The sequence below is a fragment of the Scleropages formosus genome, chromosome 22 (genome assembly GCF_900964775.1).
Source record: "Scleropages formosus chromosome 22, fSclFor1.1, whole genome shotgun sequence".
Taxonomy (NCBI): Eukaryota; Metazoa; Chordata; class Actinopteri; order Osteoglossiformes; family Osteoglossidae; genus Scleropages; species Scleropages formosus.
In genome coordinates, this window is record NC_041827.1 from 10,583,731 (window position 1) to 10,610,758 (window position 27,028).

Below are 27,028 nucleotides of genomic sequence, written 5' to 3' on the forward strand. Positions count from 1 at the left end.
GAACGCTGTGCAACTGTGACAACAGTTGTGTGTGCGCACATGTATATCTAAAGCCCTTTGTCTGCTGCTAAACACACCTTTATGTACTGTGAATTGTACGCGTCTTTAGGGAAAAAAAAGCTTTTGCCAAATGGATAAATGCATAAGGCTGATGCAGAAATACATAACACCTCCCAGAAAGCACACTGCATGAATTGTGGGATCATTGTTTCCCTCACTCTTCCTGTTCCTCGGGAGCTGCCGTGACCGGTTTATTAAAAAAAAAAAAAAGAGAAAAAAAAAAAAAAAAAAAAAAGTGACGGGTGTAAAAACTGTCATTTGCGAAACACGTGTGCCCCGCCGAGAAAACTCAACGGCCCTCAAACTCCCCCTCTTCCCTCCCCCCTCCCGCTCTCGCGCTTCCAGCCGAACAACAAAAGTTGACAAAAATATCCCTGCGCTCCCCTGATAGGCTGGATTCGTTTACAGGACGCGTCAAGGTGACTGTCAGGTTAGGTTACGTCCCGACAAAGGAGCCCGCCGACGACGGGCACGACGCAGAGCCGCCCGGACCGCCAGACGGACGAGCGCAAGCGCTGCGGCGCGGGACCGACGAACGACAAAGGAGGAATTAGCGGCGGCCGCAACAACCGGCGACTCGGCGGCAGCGGGAGGGATTTTTTCTATCTGCATTTTGCAGCACGTCCACACATGCATAACAATGTGTCAAATATGTGTAAATATAACCACTGATTTAACCTCTGCATTATTAACATCATTAATATAATTAGCTCTTTTGTTCTCTGGAATAACTCTATAAGTACTATAATTCAATTAAAGCGGGAGATAAGGAAGGCGTCCCGACTGGACGTGTTGGGGGCGGGCGCGCGCACCCACACGCACACGTCCTCATACACAGACGAGCCACCGACCGTGCGAGTTCTAAAACTCGCCAATGTGGGAGCTTCAATAAGACAACGGTGCCGCAATAAATCCTCATATAAGAATAGACACTTGAAGGGCAACACCGTTAAAAAGACTCAGTAACACATTTTATGCAGCCATAAATGTTACTCACTGCTTATTCTAGACATTAAAAAAAACATCTGCTTTTTAAACAAAACGCAACAGAAGAGTCGAGGGATTAAACAACCGTTGGGTTTGTTTGCGCTATGAGTTCTGTTTCCCTCAAGCTCCTGCTCCTCGGGATCAAAACACGCACCACGGTGCCCGCTGTGGGCAATTAATAAAAGGTCGCGCGGTGGGGGCTGGGGGGGGCAGTGGCGAATCAATAACCGTATGACCTTACAGTCTACTTTCTTTATGGCTCCCGCAGTTAATAAGACGGGAAATAACATGACACGTTTTAATGAAGACTGTCTGGCATCATAAATATCTGTTAAGTACATCGAGAGCCACGTCGTGAGCTGCAGCGGTGTAACTAACAGAAGAAAGAAGAAGAAGCAGAAAACACGGGAGTCACTGAACGTTTGGCGGACACACACTGCGGTCCCTCCCCACAAACTTGAGACCCTACCTGGCTGGCAGCCTGTTTACCAAGAAAATGCGTTGGGGGTTGAACGTGTGCAAACGGGAAGCCTGAAAATGATTAAAAAGCGGGCTGGGTGGAGCCCGTGATTAGCCAGAGGATCGTCACATCGCTCCCGAGACGCGAGCGGAGCTGGACGAACCCGAGTTGATGGATACAGATCAGATCCAAGGACAGCGACACGACGACAGGCGCTTAAAAAAAATAAAATAAAATAAAATAGAGAGAGAGAACTGGCTAATATGCATGGAAATTACAGAGCTGCAGCTGTACACGGAGAGCACCTCTTATGGCTCTCAGAGAATGCGGATTCATCTCCATATAAATTTCTGACACACGGGAGACACTCTTCACCAGAGCTGAGCGGTTGGGGAAAAACGCGCGCGCGCAAAGTTCTGACTATCCACGGCAGGGAGGGGCTGTGCGTCCGTTCAACGCGCACGAGCCGATCACTAGTTACAGGTGCATTGTGGGGGAAATTGAGCTCCCTCGGCCGCGCTCCTGACGAGGCAGCAGCGAAGCGGGCGCCATTTCCGAGGCCCTGAACCTTGGGCAGCGATGGAGAGGCAGCGGTCGCCAACCACCCCAAAACAGAAAACTTCAGCTCCTTAAACCCCTAGCAAGACAAAGAAATTCTAATAAGCTACGCAGCACACCAAACTTGCCGGAGGGCAATGAGTAACACCGACACAAAAACATAACACGCTGCGTGACAGAAAGCAAACACTGCCCATCCCTACTTTTTTCTCTTCATTTAGCTGACACTTTCTCCAACATGAATTACAATGTTAAACTACGTACTTATACACCCATTTATACAGCTGGGTGGTTTTACTGGAGTGACACCTTCCTCAGGGGTATTACAGCTGAAGGTGGGAATCGAACCTGCAACCTTTGCGCCCGCAGGCAGCAGCTCCAAACCGTACGCCACCAGCTGTCCTCTCATTACTTTCTCCTTTACATGATGTAATGAGTTCCGGTGCCTAATGAAATGCTAATGCATACAGAGTACGACTGCAGCCCTTCCAGCACTGACACACAATTTGAGAGCGCTCTCCCTTTCTGTGTGCGCACCAGCACCCGCATTCATGTCCCTGTACATAAATCACACTTGTGCACATCACACGCAGATGCAGCTCAATACCCAAACCCAGTAACATGCCCAAATAACATTCCCCCGGTTGCCTAGTGGTATCCCACCCAGGATGCGAAGCCACAGCCCTGCAGTTAAACGCCAGATCCCAGACCGCCGCTATGTGCTGTCACGCCGTCAAGGCCGAACCCGAGTCGGCTGAAGCCTTTGAGGCCTGAGCGCCTCCTCCCACTCGGAGCTCCCCGGCGAAGGAGAGCGGGGAGAAGAACCTGTGCCCGAAAACGCTGCCGACAACACCTTCTCAGAACAACTGTAAACAATGTTCTACAGCTAAATGTTGTTTTCCACTATTGAACTGTTGAAACGTTTCCCGGTGACGAAAAGGCTAATGCAAAACCGCTGGTTTATTCATAAAGTGGTGCACGTGCGCTGCAGAGCAGGCCGTAACAAAATAATACACAGCTGGGGCTATTTCACGAAGCCAGGTTTTCTTAAGCCAGAAAACTGATAACTGAAGATAAGCCAAAACCCTGGACTGTCCAACAAGAGAGCAGTGAAGGAACATTCCAACTGAATTGGCTGATTAAGTTATCAAGCTAACGGAGACATTACGCTACACAAAGTAACCCTGGTGAACAACTCCAAATTTTCTCATGAAAAGCGTTCTCCGGCTAAGCGCGCTGTCTATTGTCCTCCTGCACCAACGCTCTTTCCCTGAGTCCAAAAGCATTCCGAAAGCACGCAGCCCAAGACGGTGTCTACGAATACGCCACAGTGGTCACGTCATGACAAGGTACCTCTCTATGCATGTTGGTCCATTCATCGCAAAATGTGTAAGCCACTTCTACAGCATGAAAGCTGACCGCGTCCAGTGATGGATGGATGGATGGATGGATCCAAGTGGGGGTGAACGCAAAATTCTGAAGATTCTAATTAAGCATCTACACATTTACAACCCCTTCTACACTATGAGTCTGCTCCCAAGGAACCGAAACGTAATATGGACCCATTCAACAATTAATCTTCCAGAGCTCATCAACACAAAAGGTGCTTGAAGTATATACTATTAAAAAAGCAGAGTAAACGCCCTTCCTCTAAATGAGCTCTTGATTGACACCAATAACACGATAAAGGGCCACTATAGGACAGAATCTAGATGAAGCGAGGGGTCCGCATACCCAGCAGAGTGCAGAAGGAGGACTAAGAACTTGTTGGGAGAACACATGTTTTTGATAGGAATGCACCTTTCACACCAAAGAGAATAACTATGAGACGTCAGTTGCTCTGCACAGCTTAAATCCATTAAGACGAGCTTGGAATTATATAAAATGATAATAATAAACAGCCGCTTATAAAAGGCAAACTTGGAGGGGAAATAAGCCAGTTAAAAAGAAGTGAAAGACGAGGAAGAAAGAACTAGGGAAGGCTGGAAGTAAGGAGGGAAAGACCCCCCCCAGGGGCCCACAGCCTGGAGGACAAAGACCTGGCCAGGGGACATCAGAGCCAGGCCTTATTCTGTGCAGCCTCTGCCCATGCAGAGTGCAGGATGGCAGTTCCATCAAACATATCAGGCAAGCAAATTAAGTGGCCTGGAATAGAAGGCGCCGGTCACAGACGGCCAACGCCGAAACACCTATGGCTAGAAAACAGCAGCTGGTTTACAGCTGCGAGAGGAAGCAGCAGACCCCTTTATGTCTGCACTTTAATCCCGTTACCAGATGCCGGTTCCCATCAGAAATCCCTCCTGCACTCGGTCCTGAAGTGGGCTGTAATTACAGCGTCTGGATCACAGGCGGAACGATCCCGGAGGTGTGCGGCCACCACACACCAGGACCCCCGCCCCCAGCACCATTCCCTTACTGTGGTCTCCACGGGCGGGACGAACCTAGGGCCGTCGCTCAGAAGTCCTCCCCCTCTTACGTCTACATCCCACCGGTCGCCACGCGGCGCGTTGGCAGCGCTACTCGGACCTGGTTGCGGCAGTAAAGTCTCTTAAACCTGGATGGAGGAGAGGATCAGCTCAGCCCCACGCTGGTCAGACACTCGGTGTGGCCTGGATCTCCTTCAGAGCGCCATCGTGAAGGAGGTCCAAGAACTGGCTTCTGCCAAGCCAAGCTCATCAAAATCACATCTAATTTCGAAAAGCATCACGGTGCTTTTGCGTAAACCCGCCAGGGGCACACAACTTTTAGGGGGCGTACGGCACTCCTGGATGCCAGCAGCGCTGCAGTGACCTTTAAAGCTGGAGATTTCAGTCTTTCTGTTTGCACTGCCGCTAACACAATTACAGCCGACCAACATAATATTCGCTTGCGTTTAGCATTTACATTCCTTAAAGGGTACATTTGCATGTCTGATATAAATTAAATTCTTAATTAACATGCAGGCGTGTACGCGAGCCCACAGCTGCACGGAACAAGTGGGTGCAGTTCACCTTTGATTTGAACTACGGCCCACAAATTCCGAAAAGGAAAAGGAGCCGACGTCCGGAGCTTTCCGCAGCTTCGCAGTAGTGCATACCAGCTTACCGCGGTTAGCAAAAAGTATCGTACCTCATTAAATGGCGCTCTGCTCCGATTGGCCAAAACATGTCACATGACAGTTGTTGGCGATGGAGACCGACACGTGTGGGGAGAGCGGTGCTGTGCAGCGTATCCTCAGAGGCCTGGCTGCTGCGTGCCTCCTGGAAGGCGGCAGCAGGGGAAGCGGGGGTAGCGCAGCATGGGCCGCGTGGGCGTGCGCGCTGGCGGCAGGCGCTGCGTCGAAACCGGAGCCAGCTGTCGATGTGGTCCTGATTAGCCGGGCAGAGGCCAGATATTCCAGCTATGTTTTTTCAGAGCCACGGGGGAATTAAGTCAGCGTGGCCTCCCGGTGAACGAAATGAAATGAAAGCGGAACCCGCCGACGGCGACGAGACTTTCCTGCCTGCTTGAAAAAGGCTTGCGGGGCAGCAGACCTTCCATGTTGAAGGGCATGAGATCGCCAGCAGGCACCTTTCCTTCTTCCTGAGGTCGCCGGGTCCTCGCCAGGTGCAGGATGGTGGAGGGAAACCTGCCCAAGACTACATGTACCTTTTTATACATCAAGAAAAGAAGCTCTTCAAACAGCACTAGAGTCTATTAAACTTGTATAAACTGTTGAATTTATGTTGCCGTCTTATCCGGGGACAGCTGGTAGCGTAGTGGTTAGAGCCGCTGCCTTTGGACCCAAAGGCCACAGTTCTGATTCCAGCCCCCAGCTGTAGCACCCTTGAGCAACGAACTTACCCTAAACTGCGCCAGTAAAATTAGCCAGATGTATAAACAGGTAAATAGTTGTAAGTCGCTTTGGAGAAAAGTGTCAGCTGAAGGAATGAATGTGCATGTAATCTCTAAAGACTAACCCTGAGAATGGCAGCCACCCATGACTTCAACACAGTGAGAAGAGTCAAAGAAAAGCAGCGGTGTCTGTGGGGAAGGGAGAAAGTGAGGGAGTGAGAGAGAGCGAGCGAGACGTGGCACTGCACTGCACCGCACCGCTGCCTACACCGCGCCCTCGGGGCACAGGCCGCGCACCATTGTCTAAATGAGGGAGGCCGTCATCGCTGAGCCTGTTTGCCAGGACCCGCCTTTCCTGTTCCACCAGCCGGCCCACTGCACGCGGAGGTGCTGCTGGTGGGCAGACGGCGCGATAACCGCCAGTTACCAGGGGCTATGGGCTCCCGCTGGCTCCGGGGCGCTGCCTAATCAGAGCATTGCGACAATCTCCGCCATCTCGCTCAGCACTCGCTGCTGCTGCTGCTGCTGCTGCTGCTGCTGACTCACACCCGCTCTGCTCAGAAACACCGTGCCTCTTCGAGAAATTATCACGTCGACACTTCGCAATTAATTACTGGGTAGACACCTCTGCCCAAAGCACCTTCCAAGTACAGCAAGTCCTTACAGCGAGAGCTCATCCGCACGTTCGGACCCCATACAAACAAACGTTCGGCAAAACTAAGGAATCGGACCTCAGTCCTGCAGCTGTGCTTCCGAGCGGTCCGCCGTCCACGGAGGCAATCCGCCTTCCTTCCCCATTCCTGGGGCAGCAGTGCCTATTAGCTCGATGGGCTCCTCTTCCAGCTCCGGGAGCCGCCGGCACGTACAGGGGTTCAGGGGTCAGGGGAGCGTGGGAGCGCCTGGTCGAGGCCGCAGGGAGCGCAGTTTCCCTGGGACAGAGGCCGGGCTGCTGGGCGGCGCGAGGGTCGCTGGGTGAACGTTGGGGGGGTGGGTCTGGCTGGAGCCCAGGCAGAGCCCCAGGGCGATAGTGTGGTCTCTGTTCACCACACAGCAAGGAGCAGGGAGTTCCTGTTGAACTGCTGATTCTCCAACGCAGCAAAGAAGAGCATGTCAGAGGTTAGCAATCCGCACGTCCCCATCCCTCTCCCAGGTTCGGCACAATTCCGCTGGAGGAAGGATGCTCGGGTCCCCGACAGCGGTGCCCCGGGGCAGAGCCCCAAACGCCCCCTGCAGCATAGACCCCACTAAATTAGGGCATTGTGGAATATCAAGGCAGGGTCGTGTTCCTGGACATGTCACTTAAACACTTCCTACTTTTAAGATTCTAGACGAATCTCAGCTCCAGTCAAACATTTTCAAGTCAATGGAGGGGGGGGGGGGGGGTCTACAAGTGCTCCGCAGTTCCATGGGGCCACAGGAGGCCATTTGCAGAAGATCAAACAGCAAAAAATATATATATATATATATACACACACACACACACACACACACACACACACACACACACACACACACACAGCACAGAAGCCTGACAGGAGACAGATGGACACAGAGCAGTGGTCAACCAATAACTGCGTGATCCAGACACACACATCCTAAGAACTGCTATGTTCTGGAAATAAAGCTTTCAGCGACTAACATCTGTGTATTTATTACCCACATTTCTGTTTTTGCTTTGTGAGCCGAGAGCATACAGCGAGAAAACCCGCTGTAGTTGTGAGGGAGCTCTCAGTACATGTCTCTATGCAGTTTTTCTCTCTCTCTCACACACACACACACACACACACACACACACACACACACACACACACACACACACACACACACACACCATCCCCAGAACCGTCGCCCTTCAGGTGCCAAGTAAGGTAAGAAACCCGAACGGAGTGGCGATCTCCTCCAGGGGCACGGTAACAGATAGTGCCACAGGGTCCAACTCAACTCTCGGCAACTACTTGTGTGTTTTGTAGCTGGGGGAGGGTATGGAAGTGCTATACTGCTGCCTTCTTTCACACACCTCAATGGACCATGGCAGGCAACCTATTCAGACACAAGGAGAACATGCAAATTCCACAGAGGCTGAGCAGGAGTCGAACTTGGATTGAAAACCATAACCCGGGCGGGAGCTGCGATGAACCGGGGCTTCCCGCTGCACCACTGTGCCGCCCACATGTCTTCCGCTGTGTGTGGAAAACACACAGGGTGATCTCAGTGATTTGAGTGACTCTGATTCCACTGAGCCTGTAGGAGAGACGCCTGCGCGAGGGGCTCCGCTCACATCTCCGAACGAGTCCAACCGCCTGCGCCGGGGGAAGCCACGCAGGGCACATGCTCGATAAGACTTCTGAAAATGCTTAAAGCACTTTCAAAAATCCCTGGAGCGACACGTTTCTTTTTAGACCAGCTGGGCGTACCCCATAAACCTCTCGGCATTCCAGAGCAGGCGGTCGCCACCGAAACACCCTTAATTCCTCCGGATCATCTTGGGTTTTCCACTCACACTTCCGCGCATCGAAACGAAGGGCCGGAAAAAAAAAAAGCATCTGTCCAGCTACCAAAAGCCGAGAAAGCAACAGCGGCAAGCTTCCCCGGGCAAACATCTGCCGGGAGCAACGGGGGTTTAATTAAACTTGGAACCCGCTTTGTTTTGGTCATCGCCAGCCGCTCCCGTCACGTACTGGACGAGCTCTGCTTGGACACCGACGCCGCGGTCGCTCGGCGAAGAGGACGACGCAGCAACGCTGCTGCCAAGCCTCCCTGTTCCTTGGCTTACGCACACGGAAAATGTGGCAAAAAACACAACACGCAATCTGCTTCCCAAACGCAGGTCACCACTGCGCGCTGCTCTGGATATTTAACGCGGGGAAAAATGTGCTGCATCGGGCAGCGGAAACGGACGAGTCTCGACGTCCCGGTTACGAAGCCCACGGCACGTTGCGCGGACCGCCGCCCCGGCCGTGTCGCTCCTGTGAAGGTCCGGTCAAGACAACGTCCCGATTGTGCGTATAAAGGCCACGCCGCAAGAACACTGCTTGGATGTTAATAAAGTTTCCAGAGCGTGGGACACTGTAGAGGACACTGAATTTGAAGGTGTGAAGCCATCAAATATCAACTGATTTTGTTTTTTGTTTTAGGTTTACACCAAACTTGTCCATTCTTACATAATCATTACATGAGGTTATGAATAGAAAAACTGCAGAAAACTAACAACGAAATGCTGCGGAGAACGACTATTCCTGTTACACTACAATTCCCACTCAAACTGATTTAGCGGATGCCCAGTCCAAGGCGTTTTGTAATGTTAGGCCTGTACATGAAGCTGCTTTCTATAATTTAATAATTCTATAATGGGCCAGCTGGTAGCGTAGTGGTTAGAGCTGCTGCCTTTGGACCCAAAGGTCGCAGGTTCGACCTCCCGCTCTGGCTATAGCGCCCTTGAGCAAGGTACTTACCCTAAAATTGCTCCAATAAAATTCCCCATCTTGTAAATGATTGTAAGCATGTAATAACTGTGACCTTAGCATTGTAAGTTGCTTTGGAGAAAAGCGTCAGCTAAATGGATAAATGTAAATTTGGGTAATACTTACCCTCAATTGACCCAGTAAGTACCTTCATGAAGTGTAGTGGACCAGGAGTGGGATTCCAGCAGCGTTTTTAATTTTTCCTTTGTATTGCAAGGTGACGACGGCTCTATCCACTACCCCACCTGCGCAGGACATCAATCACACTCGCTCTCGGCTTCGTCTTCTCTTATGTTATGCGGTTGAAACCCACACGCCACGCCGATTTGTCACCCTTTCCGTTTACCTGGATGTGCGTAACACCTGACACTCCTTTCAAGGCAGCGGGAGCTCAGATTTATCCCGGGGCGCGACCTTCACGGGGCGCCCAAAACGTGCCGGTCCGTAGGAGGCCGGAGGGCCGGTCGGCGGCTGCGCCGCGTTGGGTCCCACTCACAGAGGATTTAACCCGCACCGCGAGGAAGTCGAACGCAAGCTGCTGTTTGCCTGTACCGTGGCTGACACGTTTTCGGGAGGGGAAAAGGGGATGCTCCCTTTCGGTCCATCACGTGTCTTTACCGTCACCCCAACCGTGTTTCAGTTAGGACACCATGGTTGCCAATACGGTGAAAACGAGGTGTGAGAGGAGGTCACCCATCACCTAACCTACTCAACCCAACTACCCTACTCGGGGAGGCAATGCAGTCGTGTTTTGCGAACAGAAGTCTGTCGCTACGAACGGAGCAACAGACATTTCCAGACAGTCGCATTCTCTCTCACACACACTGACACACAAAGGGAGAGTTCCAGCTGTAGAGCGGAGTGACAGCATTCCACACGGTGCTGATCACCACAGGAGTCACAGAGCTGGTATGACATTTACATTTATTTACTTAGCAGATGTTTTTCTCCAAAGCAACTTTCAATGAACTCTATGTAGTGTCATCAACCCACACACCTTATTCACCGCAGTGACTTACACTGCTAGATACATCAGTGGAACACACACACTTTCTCTGTCACTCACACACTACGGGGGAACCTGAACAGCATGTCTTTGGACTGTGGGAGGAAACCAGAGCACTCAGAGAAAACCCACTCAGACACGGGGAGAAGACGCAAACTCCACTCAGACTCAACAGGAATCGAACCCACATCCTCCCGCACCACCCAGGCGCTATGAGACAGCAGCACCGCTTACTGTGCCACGGTGCCGCCCACGGTGGCATGAAAGAGGGCTCAAGTTGAAGCGAGGGTGAAACTATGACGGAACTAGCAGCTCCCGCTGCACACCCCACCGAGAGCAAGCCGAGCAGCATTCCTGCGTGTACATAGGGGCCAAACAATACAAGCGCTTCTTCGACTGCACCCCGACATTAACAAGCAAAGGGCCAGGCCTTCGACTCTGCTTGGCTTAGGTGAGCTTCCTAATACCATCGCCAATCCGGTTATGCATACGGCAGCAGTAGCGGCACGACCCCTCCCCCCCTTTCCCAGCTCCACTAAATAACTTGCAGCACGTCACCCGTGTCTGCCACCTCAGACCGGGACGCCACTGGGAATGCAGAAAAGGGGTCAGAGGTCATGGAGCGGCAAGGAGGCTATGAAGGCAGTGAAGTGATGCGAAGAGCAACTAAAGCAGGGCTCAGCAGCTGCCCCCCACCTACCCCACCCCACCACACCGCACCGCACCACACCGACACAATCCACGAAGGCAGGGCTTGAAGAGAGCGCCCTATGACCTTCAGGACCCCTGCCGCCTCCCACCCTCCCCCCACTGCCCTGCATTGTCTGGCAGAGGAATTATTCCCAGGACTGCTGCTAAACCCCCCGAGACGGGTGGAAAAAAGGGGGCGGTTGGGGGGGCACTTGAAAGCCTGGTCCAGGAGTCCCTGCTGGTCGAAGAGCAACAGAAGAGGGCCGCATGGCTCTTCTGCGGCTCATGGGGAACACAAGTCGGGTAAGGAGGCAGCGCACCCCTAACCCCTGCTCTGCTCCGCTCCCTGGATTCTGCACGTGATCGATATCCATAAACGAGCTTCGCCATCTTCATCGCAGCGCAACTCCCCGACAGTTTACGCTCTCTTCACACGGCCCGCTTGCTCGGAAAAAGAAACCGCTACGCATAAGAATGACCGACGTGGCGCGACACACCACGTACCAGCGCGCACACCACCGAGAGGCACGCTCGCGGAGCTATCGCTCGTGGCTTTTTAACCCTTTCGGCCACACGACGGGGGCCGTCGCCGAGGCTCCGCCGCCGACGAGGTCAGCGCGGGCCAACGGTCCGCCTTCCGCGACAATCCCGACGGACGAGTCGCGCCGAAAGGGCGCCGACCTTCGGAGCGGAGCCTGGGGTTCGGAGCCTCTCGACGCGCCTCGCGCACACAGCACCTGCAGAGATGAGGGAGTGTGTGTGGAGTACACAGAGAGACTGTCTTACACGTGTTTAAGTCACCTCCGAACAGGGGAAGCAAAGCAAAGAAATGAGGTCTCTCCAACGAGGCAGGGCCCTATATTCTCTACAGCCATCGCCATCACCCCCACCCCCAATGAGCAACCAGCGCACTCATTCATTTAAACAGGTGACTATTCGAGTGCATATGAGCCCTTTACTCCTCATTTGCTCTCTCAGACGAAACAAGAGCGCAGAGAAGAAACGGAGGCGATAGCTGGGAAGCCGGGAGCCCTCGTACCCGGGACCTGCCAGGCCTCCAGCCCCACAGAACTCCTTTATGAACACAGAAAGCAGTCAGTTTGCTCCCCGCTCTTGCGTAGTGTCTCAGGACCCTTGAATAGGGTACTTAAACAACCGAGCCAGTAAAAGTAAACTGCTGTATAAATGGGTCAAAAACTGGAAGAAAAGGTGCTACGTAAGTAGTAAAAGTAGTAAAATAAGGAACGAAGGGCTCGGGCGCAGCTGAAGAAGGCCTTCCCGCCGAAACGTACCCGTCCCGAAAAATAAAGTCTAATAACAATCAAGCGCCAATAAGAGCATCGGTAATAAAGTGAAGGTGAAGCGATGAGTGCGGAATGCCGACAGCGAGCGGTGCCCTACAGGGCGATTCCGGAACCCTCGCACATTCCCAGCGCCGAAGAGACCCCCGGAGCCAGGGGGACCAGATCGGAACGGTAACGCGGCCCTACCCGGGAGGAAACGCAGGACAACGCAGGACAACATGGGAAACGGGACACGGCCAACCTCCCGCCAACAGCGCCACTCGTCTGCGGTCGCGCACGGGCTCCCGGTCCCCGGTCCCCTCACAAACACCCCTTTCCCCAAGCAAGCGGTCCTGTTAAACGAGCGTGGCCCGCTCCCCATTACTCTTATTTACAAGCAGGGACTCGGCCTCCTGCATTATTTAAATTCCCCTCGGTAAAATGAGAAAAATAGTAAAACTGTAAAGGCCACGAGGAGAAAAATGGCAGTAACGCATACAGGAGGGACGATTACAACGCACACGTCCCGCCGCGCTCCAGCAGGCTTAGGACCCGGAATAAACGAACCCCCGTCCGGGCCGACGCGCGTGCGAGGCGCGAGTCCCACGTACAAAGGCGCGTGTCTCAAAGCACTGCTGTGCGGCGGCAGCGGCGGCGCGTCGGTTGCGCTCATTACCAAAGCCGGCCTGCCTGGGGCTCAGCCTCCGCCAGCCTCCGCCGAGAGCCGTAAACAAACAAAAATCTTACAAATGAGTTTGGAGAAAAACAACATTTGCCTGCAATCTGTCGTGCGACGCGGCTCGATAGAGGACGGGATCAGAGCTCGAGGAAGCGCGCCCAGGGGTCGCGGCTAGATGAATATCGAGCTGCGGCCTGAAGATCCTTAGCTCGTAGAAGCAGGTGAGTTGCGGCGGAGAGGAGTCGATACGTCCCCAGATCTCACCGTCGTCAGACACACTTGACGTTGACGAGTCGAAATGTCACCTGCTGCGGCTCGGGGTCGGAGCGTGACGCGTCCTCCCGCGCTCACCTCCGGATGTTCTTCTCCCGGCAAAGAGAAGGTTGCGCGCGAGTGCCGCAACAAGTGTGCCTTCGCCCTTGGCGCGTAATGACATTTCCTCGAAGGCGGCGGAACACGACATCGCGAAGACACGCAAGAGTCCCTCGTAGCGCCGGCGGCGGAAACGGGATCGCGGCGCTCGCCGAGACTCGCCGTGGAGACCCGGTCCCCCGCAAGTAACAGGTCATCGCATCAGCAAACTCCTAGCGCTCCACAGCCAAGAGAAAGAGGCGCACAGGGGACACTTTTGTCTCCCAACACTCCGTGGGGAACAGTGCAGGCAGAGGAGTCTGGAAAGGGCCCAGACGCAGAGCTAAAAATACACACTGGGTAGCGGCGTGCGCGAGAAGGAGGGAGAGACGGCGAGGTGGAGGTACCGGAGCGGCCCTGCGGAGCAGAACAAACGGTACCGCGGTAAGATACGTGCCGGCCTGGCCGCCGTGGCACCGGTGGTGGTGATGGGGGGGCTCCGCGAGGCCGCCACGGGGAACGGACACCACGCCAGCTCTCGAAAGGGTTCGGCTCTAGAGAAGGGGCCGCATTCCTGCCCCTCCCCCAAGACAAAAGGAAGGGCCACTGACTGTGTGAACATCACAACTGGGGGCTGATCGGCACACCGCAACGGTGGGGGGCAATATCAGGTTTTTTTTTTTTTTTTTTTTTAAAAAAAAAAAAAAAAAACTGCAGTAGCACCAGCCAGAAGTAACCAGTCGCACTTATTCCTCTCTAAAGGATCTAGAATTACATCGGTGTCTTTGTCCAATTTATTAGTGCACAACAGCTTGAATGAAAATTAATTACATTCTTTTGCTCGAAAAAGACAACAAGGTTTTCATACATAAAAGAGTGTGCTGAAAACGAAGTAAATACAAATAAGCAACAAAACCATAATGTGCCTGCGATAAAACGGCTGCTCGGAGGAAAACCTGTCGGGAAAAAGCGCAGTTATTGTCTAGATGCTCAATTTTCTGTTGAATTCGCACGGTTTTTTTTTTTTTTTGGAGGGCTAATTTACGGATCTGGATGCCTCCTTCGAAACGTCGCAGGCTTGAAAGCGGTCGTCACTCCCGTAGACAGCAGCGGAAACTTTGAGGAAGGGCGATAAAAATAACTACAGAAAAAAAAAAAAAAAAAACAGGAATTAAAAATGAATTACACATTACAGAGAGCTCTCTTAAAACAACTTCAGCCACGTTTCCAGAGCCCCGGTCCTGAAATAACGTCTTTTTCAAAACAACCACCGTGTCTATTGTAATAAAACCTTTTCTGAAGACTAACTATAATTGCCAGGGCTTTCGTAACGTGTTCCTACCATCGCTGGAAAAGTTGGGAGTCGTCCTGAAACCTCACCGAGGCTCAACGCTGCGCCCTTCATTACCGCGCCTGGAGGAAGGAGCGAGGTCAGGGCCTGCGGATCGCTGTAAAACCACACGCGTCCCCCGGGCCAAGCCGGAGAACAAGCGCCGTCGGAACAGTCGGAGACGTTCCCCTCGACCTCACGCGTCTCGAACCCTCGGCACTGGTCAACGTGCCAGCTTCGGGTCAAAATAAGGCGTAGGAACATGGCGAAGCTGCAGAAGGCAGCGTTAGCGTGGGGCAGCAGGTACCGTAGTATTTACAGATGCTGCCTTCCAATCCCATCTCCTAGTACTCTTGAGTGGAGGAAGTTATCCTGAATTGCTCCAAGAAAAATTACCCAGCTATGTAAGTTAAGGGGGTAACTAACTAAGTAGTTTTGGAGAAAAGTGTCAGTTAACCGGGTGCTCTGGTTTCCTCTCACAGTCCAAAGATATGCTGTTCAGGTTCCCCTATAGTGTGTGAGTGAGAGAGAGAGCGAGAGAGAGTGTGTGTGTGTGTGTGTGTTCCACTGCTGTATGGATGAGTGATCCATTGCAAGTAGTGTAACAAGCAGTGAAAGTCACCTTGGTGAATAATAAGGTGTGTGGGCTGATAACACTTAATAGAGTTCATTTGAAGTCGTTTTGGAGAAAAGCATCTGCTGAGTGAATAAATATAAATGTAAAAGAATAAATAAATGTTTCAGAATCCCCAGTACTCTACAGCTCCTGATATGGTGGGGTTGGTGGGGGGGGGGGGGATGTGGGGCAACCCCTCCTAGAGAAAGTGGACAATTAAAGGTGTGAAAGTGGAAGCGTGAAGTGGGTGGGGAAGCGCGGCAAATGCAACGCTGGCGGTGCTCATTTCCGCCACCGTCCACTCGTGCAGTGGCGCTTGGCCTGGGGGGGCGTTACGTAATAAGAGCCGGAACCACCCCCACATACCAAGGACCTGCCCCTAATGAGGGAAAAACCACAATTATAAAGGAGCCCGACCACAGCACCAAAAACATATCCTCAAATGTAGCAATTAAAAGCTTCCCGCTGACGCGAGCATCGAAGGGGGGGGGGGTGGGAAGACTCGGAGAGGAATCGCGAAACGCCAAGGGACAGAGGCATCGGAGCACTTTACGGAGCCTACCAACGAGGACGGCAAACGCATCGGCCCGACCGGGCATTCCCGACGGCACCGAAACACACTTGACATCCTTCGCTCACACAAGGTACACGATGTCCAGCTCGGCGACGTTGCGGGAAACGCCACTTGGTCTTTTTGCGGAAGCAAGCGAAGCACAGCTGAGGCCGATGGCGGGCGGATCAGTAAACGCCGTAGGGAAGGAGAGTCGCCCTGGCGCTCGGGAAGGGCTTCGCGGCGACTCCCGCAAAGAAGCGGAAGTACGGGAACTTTTGGTCCCCCTCTCAACGGTTCTGGGCCAGAGTGAGAGAACCGCGCCAAAGTCCAACCCAACATACCGGGGCCACCCAAAAATGCAGCGTTAAACGACTCGTTCCGGCCGGTTCCGCGCCCACCGAACCGGACCTCGGCCGCGGCGGCGCTTCCGAGAGGAGGCGGGAAACCCGGCCTGGCTCGGGGGGGTGTGCGGAGAGCCCCCGTCAGCTTTCATCGCGCAGCTCCACGCGTGCATCACGGCAGCGCTCTCCCCCTCCGTGGGCCGGGGGCATCCCAGGGGTGGCGACAGGACCGCCGTTACGGTAACGGCTGGTGACAGCTTTGTTTCGTTTCATTACCTCACCTGGCTGTCACGTAGGCAACGGCGACACTTCCTCTATGAGCAGCGCTGTGGCTGCAGACATGCAACGCCACATCAACTCAGCTGACACTTCTCTCCAAAGCGACTTACAAAGTTAAGGTTAGAAGTATTTACCCATTTACACAGCTTTAACAGAGCAACTTTAGGGTAAGTACCTCGCTTAAGGGTACTGGAGCCGGAGGTGGGATTCAAACCTGTGACCGTTGGATCCAAAGGCAGCAGCTCTAACCACTACAGTACCAGCTGCCCCCCCAAAAAACACACACATGCACACACACGCACACCTGTCGGCATAGCTGAGCGAAACCCGCACACATGGAACTTATTACACGGTAAAACATATTGCCTTTTCAATTTTGAGATGACGGATGTCGGTGTTCATCTGGGATAAGGCAACAGCTCGCAAACCGAACGTACTTTTCTGCGCAGCTCGAAAGCGGTACACCGAGCGTTTCGTAGAGATACTTCACTTCCGTTCACAGGTAAAGGTGCACAGAACCACGAAAACAAAGTCCAGGCATCCAGTTCGACCGCTCAACCGCCAGCGTATCGCTTCAAGCTGTCACTTTGCATCCGAAGGATCTCGGTTCGAATCCCACTCCCGCCGCAGTATCCTTGATCATAATAGCAACCTTACACAGATGCAGCAGGAAGACCCAGCTATATAAGCGGTAAATCGCTGAAGAAGTTGATGATCTAACATTATAAGCTACATTGGAACAAGATGTCAGCCGAAGGAAGGTTCATTATAAGACGACAACTCCTAGAAAACGATAAGATCCCCCTTTGCCCTAAATGCCACAACCTGATAGGTGGAATCACAGGAGCGAAGAGGTTAAAAGCGTCTTTCAGGATAACTTCACGAGCGTGGTGCCATCTCTCAGGTCGGACATCCGAAAGCAGTCCCGGGGGACGTCGACGTTGGGTCCGTTCTGTCCTCCGGGGGCAGCCGGATGGAGAAGAGCTCCTTCGTTCAGCGCCCACTATAACATACTGGTCCACGAGGTCCGATGTGTCCCACGGAGGGCAGGAGAGGAGCTGCACTCGGCACCGCATCATCACCATGTGTCACAATCATACAGAACATCATTCATAACCATCATAAATAAGCAGGACACAAACACTGACTGCGGAAGTGTCAGGCTGCTGGCAAAGGGGTAAATCACACTGTTTCCACCTCACACTCTGCCTGTTTCGTTTCCCCAGAAATATCGTGATATATCACTGTATCAATATCATGATGATCATCATCATCCGCCCTCGGTCTCCAGGTAAGCTGTAGCACATGAACTTGTAGGGCTCCTCCGCACGAGCGCCAGAACACGTGAGACAGCGCGGGGAAATGGATCACATTCACACCTGGAGAAAGAAGGGCGGACGCGACCCGCTCTGCGCCTCTTGAAACCTATTTGGGGGGAAGTCGGAGAAACGGGCCGAACATCAGTGTGGTAAGTAACAACGGTACCTGTCACGTTAGTGTGTGTGTCGGGGGGGGGGATGGGGGGGATGATCGGTCCTCGTCGGTCGCACCTAACGGAGAGGATGTGGGGTCCGATCCGATCCACGGGTCATTCAGCGGCGGAACGAGCGACTGACGGCGAGCTCTCTCTCACTCACACACACACACACACACACACACACACAGAGCGGTACCCCGCAGCATCATGTTGACACCAGAACCGCACCGATCCCTAAAACGCAGGACGGAACCGACAGGTCCCCGAACCCACCTACTAGACCTACAGTCCCACAGGCCATTTAAACACAGTGGGTCGTGGGCATGTCCCACACCCACCCGTGCGATCGGACACACTCACACACACACACGGGAGAAATGTTTCATTTCAAGCCGAATCGTGCTCTATCTATCTATCTATGTTGGAGGCTATTTCGATGCACTAAGGCGGAGGACCGTCTTGCGGGGGTCTTGTCGTCTCCTCTCTCTCTCACACACACACACACACACACACCATAGTGTTTCTCCTGAAATGCTTAAAATCCAACCACAGAGAAGCCACCGACGGGCAGAAAGCGACACATGACATGTACAGTCATCCCCGCATCTCCTCCTCACAGCAACATGTTCAAAACTTGCCTCCTGCCCGGCGGAGTCCAGCCCGACACGACAGCGCGCGCGCGAACACACTCACACACACACCCTTCAGGTCATCTACAACACACACGATCGCAGTGGGTTTTAGGGCAGGACAGTCACTGTGTGTGAAAGAACAGCTGCTGGAAGATCGGCAGATCCTGCGGGGCTCTTCTGCTCCCGCAGCCTCCGAATCTCCGCAACTAAGTGCCTGTCTCGTCTCGCGGAGGTCGGAAGGCACGCGGGGGTGTCCAGCGAACCCACGCCTTATACGTAACACTGTGTATGATCGGGACAGCGTGGCTCTGCCTCTGCTGTGTGTGTGAGAGAGAGAGAGAAAGACTCGAGAGAGCCACAGCGAAACACAGCGTTGCAAGGCAGCTGTGCGGTCGGTCCGCCTGGAACGCAGAGTTTCCCGAGAGCTCGTTCAAAAATCCAGAAACGTTGATCGGTCCCCAGCGCCGCGCGAGGAAGGGCGCGAGAGCAAAGGAGAAACCCTCGCTTGCGCCGGTCGGCAGTTTCCCCCGCCCCCCCCACAGTCTTTCAACAAATAACTGACAAGAAGAAGAAGGGGTCAGAAATCGGGACACTTACTTACAGATTCAGGTGATCCGTATGTCCGACATCCTCGCCACGGTTAAATTCCCAAACTTACGGACATTTCCACGCCGCCGTGGGCTCCCTCGCGCGCGCAGCTACACCGCTCTCCTCCGCTCTCCGGCGTGAATGGAGTGCGGTGGGAAGGACTGGGGAGGAATGTGTCCCTGGCTGCGAGCGCGAGCCTCGTTGTGAGCGGCGTGGGACTGCGCAGCGCCGCTGCAGTGCGCCAACACGGCCGGTAGGCGGCGCCGCTCAAAATCGCCCTCGGCGCAGAGCACGCGCTTTTTTTTCTTCTTCTTAAAAGGGCAACGCCGCGTGGTCCGACACGCGCGGGAGAAGAAGTGTTGCGCGCGCATTATGCGTGGGTTTTTCTTTCTTTCTTTCTTTTTTTTTTATTTATTTATTATCAGTCCCGTCTGAATGTATTAGTACACAGCATATATAGGGGCGAAATTTTAACTTGATATTCTACTTACTTTATCCAAACGTCTTATCTTAATTTTCAGACAACCTCACTCAGGACGTGTGTTAACAGTTTCACTGAAACTTTCAGCGATACCGAGTCGTCGAGTCACTCGTAGTGTTTCTGCTGATAACAATTAAAATAATTTTCTTTCTTCTGACTGATAATGATTTTCGTATTAAAAAACATGAGCGTAAAATGATTTGTTGGCTAAGGAAGTTCTTTGTGTTGCTTAGAACATGAAGTGAATGCGGAAGAGTAAAAGAACTTTACAGAGCTGGAGCAAAATGCCCCAGTTGAGGTGACTCTACAGTCACATTTCACTTAAAAAAGTCACCATGGTACACCTTCTGCCCCAGGGCTCTTCGCATGTTGGCTGTCACAGCTGCAATCTTGAAAAACTGTATCTGAATAAACTGAATAAACGCCATGTACGGTCAGACACGTACGACTCGCACCAAAGGCCATTTAGAAAGAATGAGGACTCCGATGTGCGAACTGGGGCTGAAAGTGGCGTCGGAGACAAAGTGGTGAGGTTAGGATGAAAGAGCCGACATTATTTAAAATCTGTTTTTAAAAAAAATTCCACGACACGGGTCCGTGTCCTGTTCATTAAGAACCGTTGGAAGTGTCCGAGTTATTTTTACTAGTGAGGTCACCTTGCTGAATAAGTGCGGAGTGGCGTGTCCAGGCCTTCAGGGTGAGCGATGAAAGGAGCACGTTGGTTCCGGCACATTCCGCAGCGCAGGGCCAGGGCCGAGCGCAGCTGCAGGCCGGCGCCCTCACGCTGCCCTCACGCTGCTCCCACGCTGCACACACAGCCCCGAGCGAGGGGCCAAAATGCACACGTGTGTGTGTGTGTCTGTGTGTGTGTGTGTTCTCTGTCACGTTTTATACTCTCCCGGGAAATTGCATCCTGCTCTGCAATGTCACTCTTGATAAGTGAATCTGAGAAAATCACTAATGGATAATAAGGAAGACATTTGCTGTCATGCATATTCATGATCGTGCCGAGACGTTAGCCTTGTGACAAAGAAAGCGAGATTAAAAGAAGTCACCTACTGAAGCGAACCTGTGTGATCTACAGCTGAACGAATTTCTTCTGCGGCCATGCTGGAGTGAGCATGACTGAAGCGCCTTTCTGCAGCGAACGCAGCAGGCTGGGGGCGGGGGGGGGGGGGGGACTGGGGAGCTTTAAACCCGGGGCAGTTCGCTCATGTGCACCGACTGCTGCCTGCTTCTGCTGCATATGCAGACGGGGGGCTCGGTCCCAGTGACAGCGAGCGTAGTAAATATTTAAACAAAATGGTTTTCTGCTGAATCACAGCGGATGCACTTGGGCTTCGGACCAGCGACACGCGGAAAAGAAGAAGTTCGGGAAAATGAGCCGACGGGGCAGCAGCTGCGCGCACGCCGGGTCTCGGGGCCCACGGTGGCCCCGTGTGCTCTGTGCCCCGGTGCGGGGACTCGCCGACGCACCTTAACCGCGGAGATCATTTTGCATGTTTCAGAATAATGGCCCCGGTACAGACTGCAGTGACGTGAGGTGCATCTGAGCTCGGCTGTATTGAGCCGAGTGCTTCGGTGGGCTTCGTCTCTCAGCGCCACAATCTTAACACCTCCTCTGGTAACATGTCCTCCTGTTTAGCCACTAAATGAAATCTGCGCTTTCCAGTTGCGAATGAACACACGTGTACCTCAGTCTTAAACTCAGAGATTGCTCAGTTACAAGCTAACAGGTAACACAGTGCTTATTATTTTTTAAAAAAAATCCCAATAGAACATAACAGTTTAATCAGGAATGTTATTCCATAAGAGTGGGGGTGCGGTGGCGCAGTGGGTTGGACCGCAGTCCTGCTGTCCGGTGGGTCTGGGGTTCGAGTCCCACTTGGGGTGCCTTGCGACGGACTGGCGTCCCGTCCTGGGTGTGTCCCCTCCCCCTCCGGCCTTACGCCCTGTGTTGCCGGGTAGGCTCCGGTTCCCCGTGACCCCGTAAGGGACAAGCGGTTCTGAAAATGTGTGTGTGTGTGTGTGTGTGTGTGTTATTCCATAACTGAATACATCACACACACATTTGCTGAACCGCTTGTCCCGTACGGGGTCGCGGAGCCTACCCGGCAACACAGGGCATAAGGCCGAAGGGGGAGGGGACGCACCCAGGACGGGACGCCAGTCCGTCGCAAGGCACCCCAAGCAAGACTCGAACCCCAGACCCACCAGAGAGCAGGACCCAGTCCAACCCACTGTGCCACCGTGCCCCCCACTCACTGAATACATCTTACAATGTTATTTTATATTTCTGACTTTATTCTTATTTTTTTCTGCTACAAAATGAATGACACAAAGGGACAACAGAAGTATGTGAGCAAATGTGTTAAATACACACAGCTACCTGTGTGCGCAGTATAACAGTGAGTAGTAGCACCTGTAACTAGAATCCCCCTTCGCCCACCTGAGCAAAGATGCCCCCTGCTGGTCTGTTAATGCCACGTACACCGGTCCACTCGCACCAGTAGTGCCTGTGCTGCCGTGGTGTTACCGTGATCTGAGAGAAGCTCCCTGCAGGTCACCGCAGGACAAACTGTTTCAAAGGGATAACTTAAATTTCAACTCCTTTTTGCAGTTTTAAAAGTTCTGCACTTTTTCGACACCCAGCTGAACCGTGCGCGTGTTCGGCAGTCGTTCCCTCTTAGTCTTAGACAAGTAGTTGCGAGAGAATACACCCGTGCCTTAACTAAGAACATACGCAAAGGGTTCAAATCGTTTAAGTCGTTATTAAAAGAGCACCGGCAGAACACTAACGGGACAACAGTACGCAGGGACAATGTGTAGCTGTGCGCCGGTACAGTAATAGAGTCAGAGACGACGCAGACAGAGCAGTACAATACGGAGACGTTCTGGTACAAGGCAGCTCGGTTCACCACTTGCGCACACGGGGTTGGTTAAGAAAAACGCTCAATGTGAACTCCAGCAAAGTGTGTAGAAACAGTACGACGCTTCTCTGCTGTCTTTATCCGAACCCCAGCAGAGCCCTCATCTCGTAGCTGAGCCTCCGCTGCGGATCATCCTGAGCGGCACCGGTTCAGCCTGGTGTCAGCAGGCAGTGGGCCGCCGGCGTCTTGAAGAGGGCAAGATGAGACCATAGGGGGCAGCCCCCGCGTCTCCCGGAGAACCAGGGTCGGGGGTCTTTGATGAAGAACTCGATCGTAACGGAAGGGTCGGTCGCTCCGACTTCCGTGGAAAATGTGACGTGCCATTTATTATAACTGATTCATTTTCCAGATTATTTTCATCAAAACAACTTACACTGTTAGGTTTGTACACTGTTACATTTATTCACTTAGCAGATGCTTTTCTCCAAAGCAACTTCCAATGAACTCTATGTAGTGTTACCAGGCCGCACACCTTATTCACCGTGGTGACTTACACTGCTGGATACACTACTTACAATGGGTCATTCATCCATACATCAGCAGAACACACTCTCTCCGTGACACTCACACACTATGGGGGAACCTGAACAGCACATCTTTGGGAGGAAACCAGAGCACCCCGAGGAAACCCACACAGACACAGGGAGAAGATGCAAACTCCACACAGACTGTGCGGGGATCAAACCCACGTTCTCTCGCACCACCCAGGCGCTGTGAGACAGCAGCGCTACTCGCTGTGCCACCATGCCGCCTGAACATTTCCTTGATTACCCATTTATACAGCTGGGTCATTTTTACCGAAGCAAATGAAGGTAACTGCCTCGCTCAACAGTACTGCAGCGGAAGCAAGCGTTCAAACCCATGTCCTTTTACCGCAAGAGACAGGCTCTAAACATGACACTACTTGCTGCCTGAGGTAATTGGTTGTTACAAATTTAAATATTAATTAATAAAATAGTGGATTGCATCTACAGCATGTTTATTCCTAACGGCGTCGCCCTCTTACACCATTCTGGGGCAGCCACACAGTTGGCAGGGCTGCGGTACACGGACTGACGTACATTCATACCTTCTCAGCTGATGAGAATGTTCCAGAACCGCTTCCGTTACGACAAGGCTCACGTGGCTCATATAGATGCGAACAATTTTAAGCCTTCTGGTCCAGCTCTAAAATGTTTAACATTTATTTGCTCACAAAACTCACCTCTTTCAGACTCACACCTCCTCTGGTCTTGTAAGCGCTCCATAAACGTGTGTCTGTTACGTTCAAGAATTTTTTAAACAATTTGTCGAATAGTGGGGAAACCTTTATGCAGCTACTTGTGCGATGGACACTGGTTCATATGGTGGAATGTGAGAAACTGACTGTACTCTAGAATCACATGTCTGCATCCAAATCTCCCCTTCTGTAGATGTAATGCACTCATTCTCGTTTTCTATGAGATGTACGTCACTTTGGGGAAAAGCATCTGCTCAGTGAATAAATGCAGATGTTATAGGTACTTGTACAAGTAATAAAATGGTAACGTGGCACTCGATACAGTGCAAGTTACTCCACTGTATCTTTTTAGCAAAAGCAGCACACACATAACCAACACATTCGAGCCACAAGCGGACAGTCGGTGACCAGAGCAGCTCCCATATACAGGAATGTTGGAGACGCAGGTCGTGCAGGTCGTGTTCCTCATCGAGATCCTCATCCATCTCCATTGGAGATGTGCTGCTGTTTGGTCGGGTCCTGCTCTCCGGCGGGTCTGGGGTTCGAGTCCCACTTGGGGTGCCTTGCGATAGACTGCCGTCCCGTCCTGGGTGTGTCCCCTCCCTCTCCGGCCTTATGCCCTGTGTTGCCGGGTTAGGCTCCGGCTCCCCGCGACCCCGCTTGGGACAAGTGGTCTCAGCCAGTGTGTGTGTGTGTGCTTGTTTTATTGACTAGTGTTACTGCTTTGAGGAGAGGAAGACACACACACACACACACACACACAGAATGTGCGCTAGGGAGAGACAGAGAGAGAGAGAGAGTAAAATGTTAAAGAAAAGGAGGAGTTCACTGGCTGGGTTTGAAATAATCACAAAGTATTATGTATAAGAAGAAAAGTTACTTTTCTGTTTTTATCAAAAGTAATGTAGTACATTTCCCGAAGCCGTTTAGGTGAAGTACCGTGCTCCAGAGTACTGCACAAGGGCCTCTCATAAGCCTTGAATGAGAGACCTCCAGATTTACTGCTTGTGCCCCTGCTACCGTGGTACCGCTGTTGAAACGTGCGTCAGACAATCGGGCATTTTGGCTGTCGCTGCCTGAGAGGGATGAGCGGAAGTAAGCAAAAGAAGAAGGACATTAGGATACCAGGGTATATGCTGTAAATAGGACGGAAAGGCGTTAGTGCGTTAGTTTGCGGAGGACAGCGGGTCTACGGCGCCGCTGAATCACAGAAGCGATGACTGAACTTTTCACTGCTAGAACTGCTACAGCTAAATAGATAAATAATTATGTCATGCAGTGATGAATGAATATGCTGATTAATTCATTACTTGATGAGTTACTCAGACAGCATAATTACCTACAAGATTAAATATTCTTAAATCTTCACAGATCTACAGCCCATCGCAACGCCTTCCTTTCTATGCATTTATTCCCCTACTTTGCAATGTTTATGTACAGATATGTTAACCGTGCCCCCCACCAACACGTCCATCTGCTGCAGTTTTCTTCACCAGTCACACAGCTACGCACACACAAACCCCGTATCAGAAACGATGTCTTCGGCTACGGATGAAGCGTCCAAGGCGCTACAAAACGGAACGTCTCGCCGGCAGATCCACGGTAACCGCATCTTACCCGAGCGACGTGCTACTTGCCACGCCTCGTTTTTTGTCATAAAGCGTGATGCACGGCGTTACGTACGGCGAAGAAGTAACCGAAAAGAAATCGAGAGCAAAAAACGTTTGATTGACACGACTCAAATTATGAAAACAAGCCAGAAGGAATCGGCGAACGTTCACGTTGGCCTGACGCATCATATCACGTCACAGGGTATCGCACGAGAAGTATTACGTAACCTCGTACCTGCGCTCGGTCCCCCCGTTCTGTGGCGCAATCGGTTTAATTCCGCACGCCGGGATCCCGAGGAAACCGAAGGCACGTCGGTTTGCGGTAACGCTTAGATCGCGCCGATGAGGGAAACGGCTTCATCCGCACTTAAGCATCAAATCATAATTAAAATCTGAGGGAGGCGCAGAGAAACTAATTAGTGACAGAAAGGTCTAGTCGCGGTTCTCCGGCGCGACTGCGAAGAAGCGCGCGGCCTTCCCAAACTCTCTCAAGTTCCAGCCTGGAGGTGCTCGTCTACCTGAGGCCGGAACCCGCTACTCCGTGTTTACTTCGGCGCCCGTCGTCGTGATCAACATCAGAGATTTGCTTCTTAAAATGCGTCGAGCCTTCCGCGTTCGTTCGGCGCGTCGCTCAATGAGGGAGACAGAAGGAGAAACGGAGAAGTTTGCTCTGTGGCGCAGGTGTTAAGAAGAGATTTTGTTGTTGTCATCTTCCTGCAAAGTGTTTTTTTTTTGTTTTGTTTTCATCTATGTCCCTCTGAAGAGAAGAACAAAGACAGGATTAGGGAAAAAAGGTTCAAAGTACGAAATCTGAAATGAAGGCAACTTTCTGAAGGCTGCCAAATGAGAATTATGTATCGCAATAATGATATCACTTAGCCGACAATAACGCTGAGCCGCTTTGCATAATGAGCGGCGTCTCAGGGTTAATCCTGACAGGTACGTGTCACAAAGTGCTCATGCGTTCACTCCCCTTCCGGTAAGTTCTGGGCCCTCCCGCCTCACGCAGCGGGTCGCGTTACCCTTGTTGCGGTAGCGCTTGCGTGTATGGTGTCTCCCGGTTGGGTCCAACAATGAACTCAGTCTGAGCAGTTTATTTCTTCTTCTTCTTCATCATCATCATCATCATCATCTTCCTTTTATTATTATTATATTTTTTAATGTATTCACTGACCTGTCCTGCATAGCTGCCCCGGAGCAGGCCTTAGCAAATTACAGCAAGGGGTTAAAGATTGTTACTCATACGATTATCATAGCCGGATACACAAATAACTCCAATTATATCATATTTAAAGTACATGTGGGAAACACCAGATGGTGGGAAGAGAAGCTAATATGGATGCCATTTTTTCTTGGGCTGTCGACGTCGGGCAGTGGAGGAATTTACAGTGAAGGTTGTTTTATGTGAACAATGAGACCGTGGTTGTGGTCATCAGCTGTGAAATATCAAAACCCTAACTTTCGACTTTCCTTCAATTCCAAAAGTCCCGCTCTCAACCAACAGGTTGTTATCGGACAATAATAATGTGGGCGAGAGGGTCTGAATAAAGACCCAACGGGGTGGACCGATAATCTTTCCAAAGAAATCTCTGCCTTCCGCAGGGTTTCGTTTCCTAAAACGAAG

At 52.1% G+C, this 27,028-nt stretch overlaps 1 protein-coding gene across 5 annotated transcripts in view; it reads right to left on the reverse strand.

Annotated features, from left to right (window-relative positions):
• Positions 1 to 19,293, reverse strand: part of LOC108918433 (plexin-A1-like) — a 170,730-nt gene extending 151,437 nt beyond the window's left edge. Inside the window, exon 1 of one of the 5 annotated variants that reach the window (XM_018725644.2) lies at positions 19,178 to 19,293. The gene's annotated coding sequence lies outside the window, so the exon portion shown is untranslated. Of the gene's footprint in view, positions 1 to 1,516; positions 1,793 to 1,812; positions 1,871 to 17,292; positions 17,315 to 19,173 lie in introns of those variants that run through there. The other 4 variants (XM_018725643.2, XM_018725647.2, XM_018725646.2 and 1 more) reach the window with 4 other exon arrangements.
• Positions 19,294 to 27,028: the final 7,735 nt, after the last annotated feature.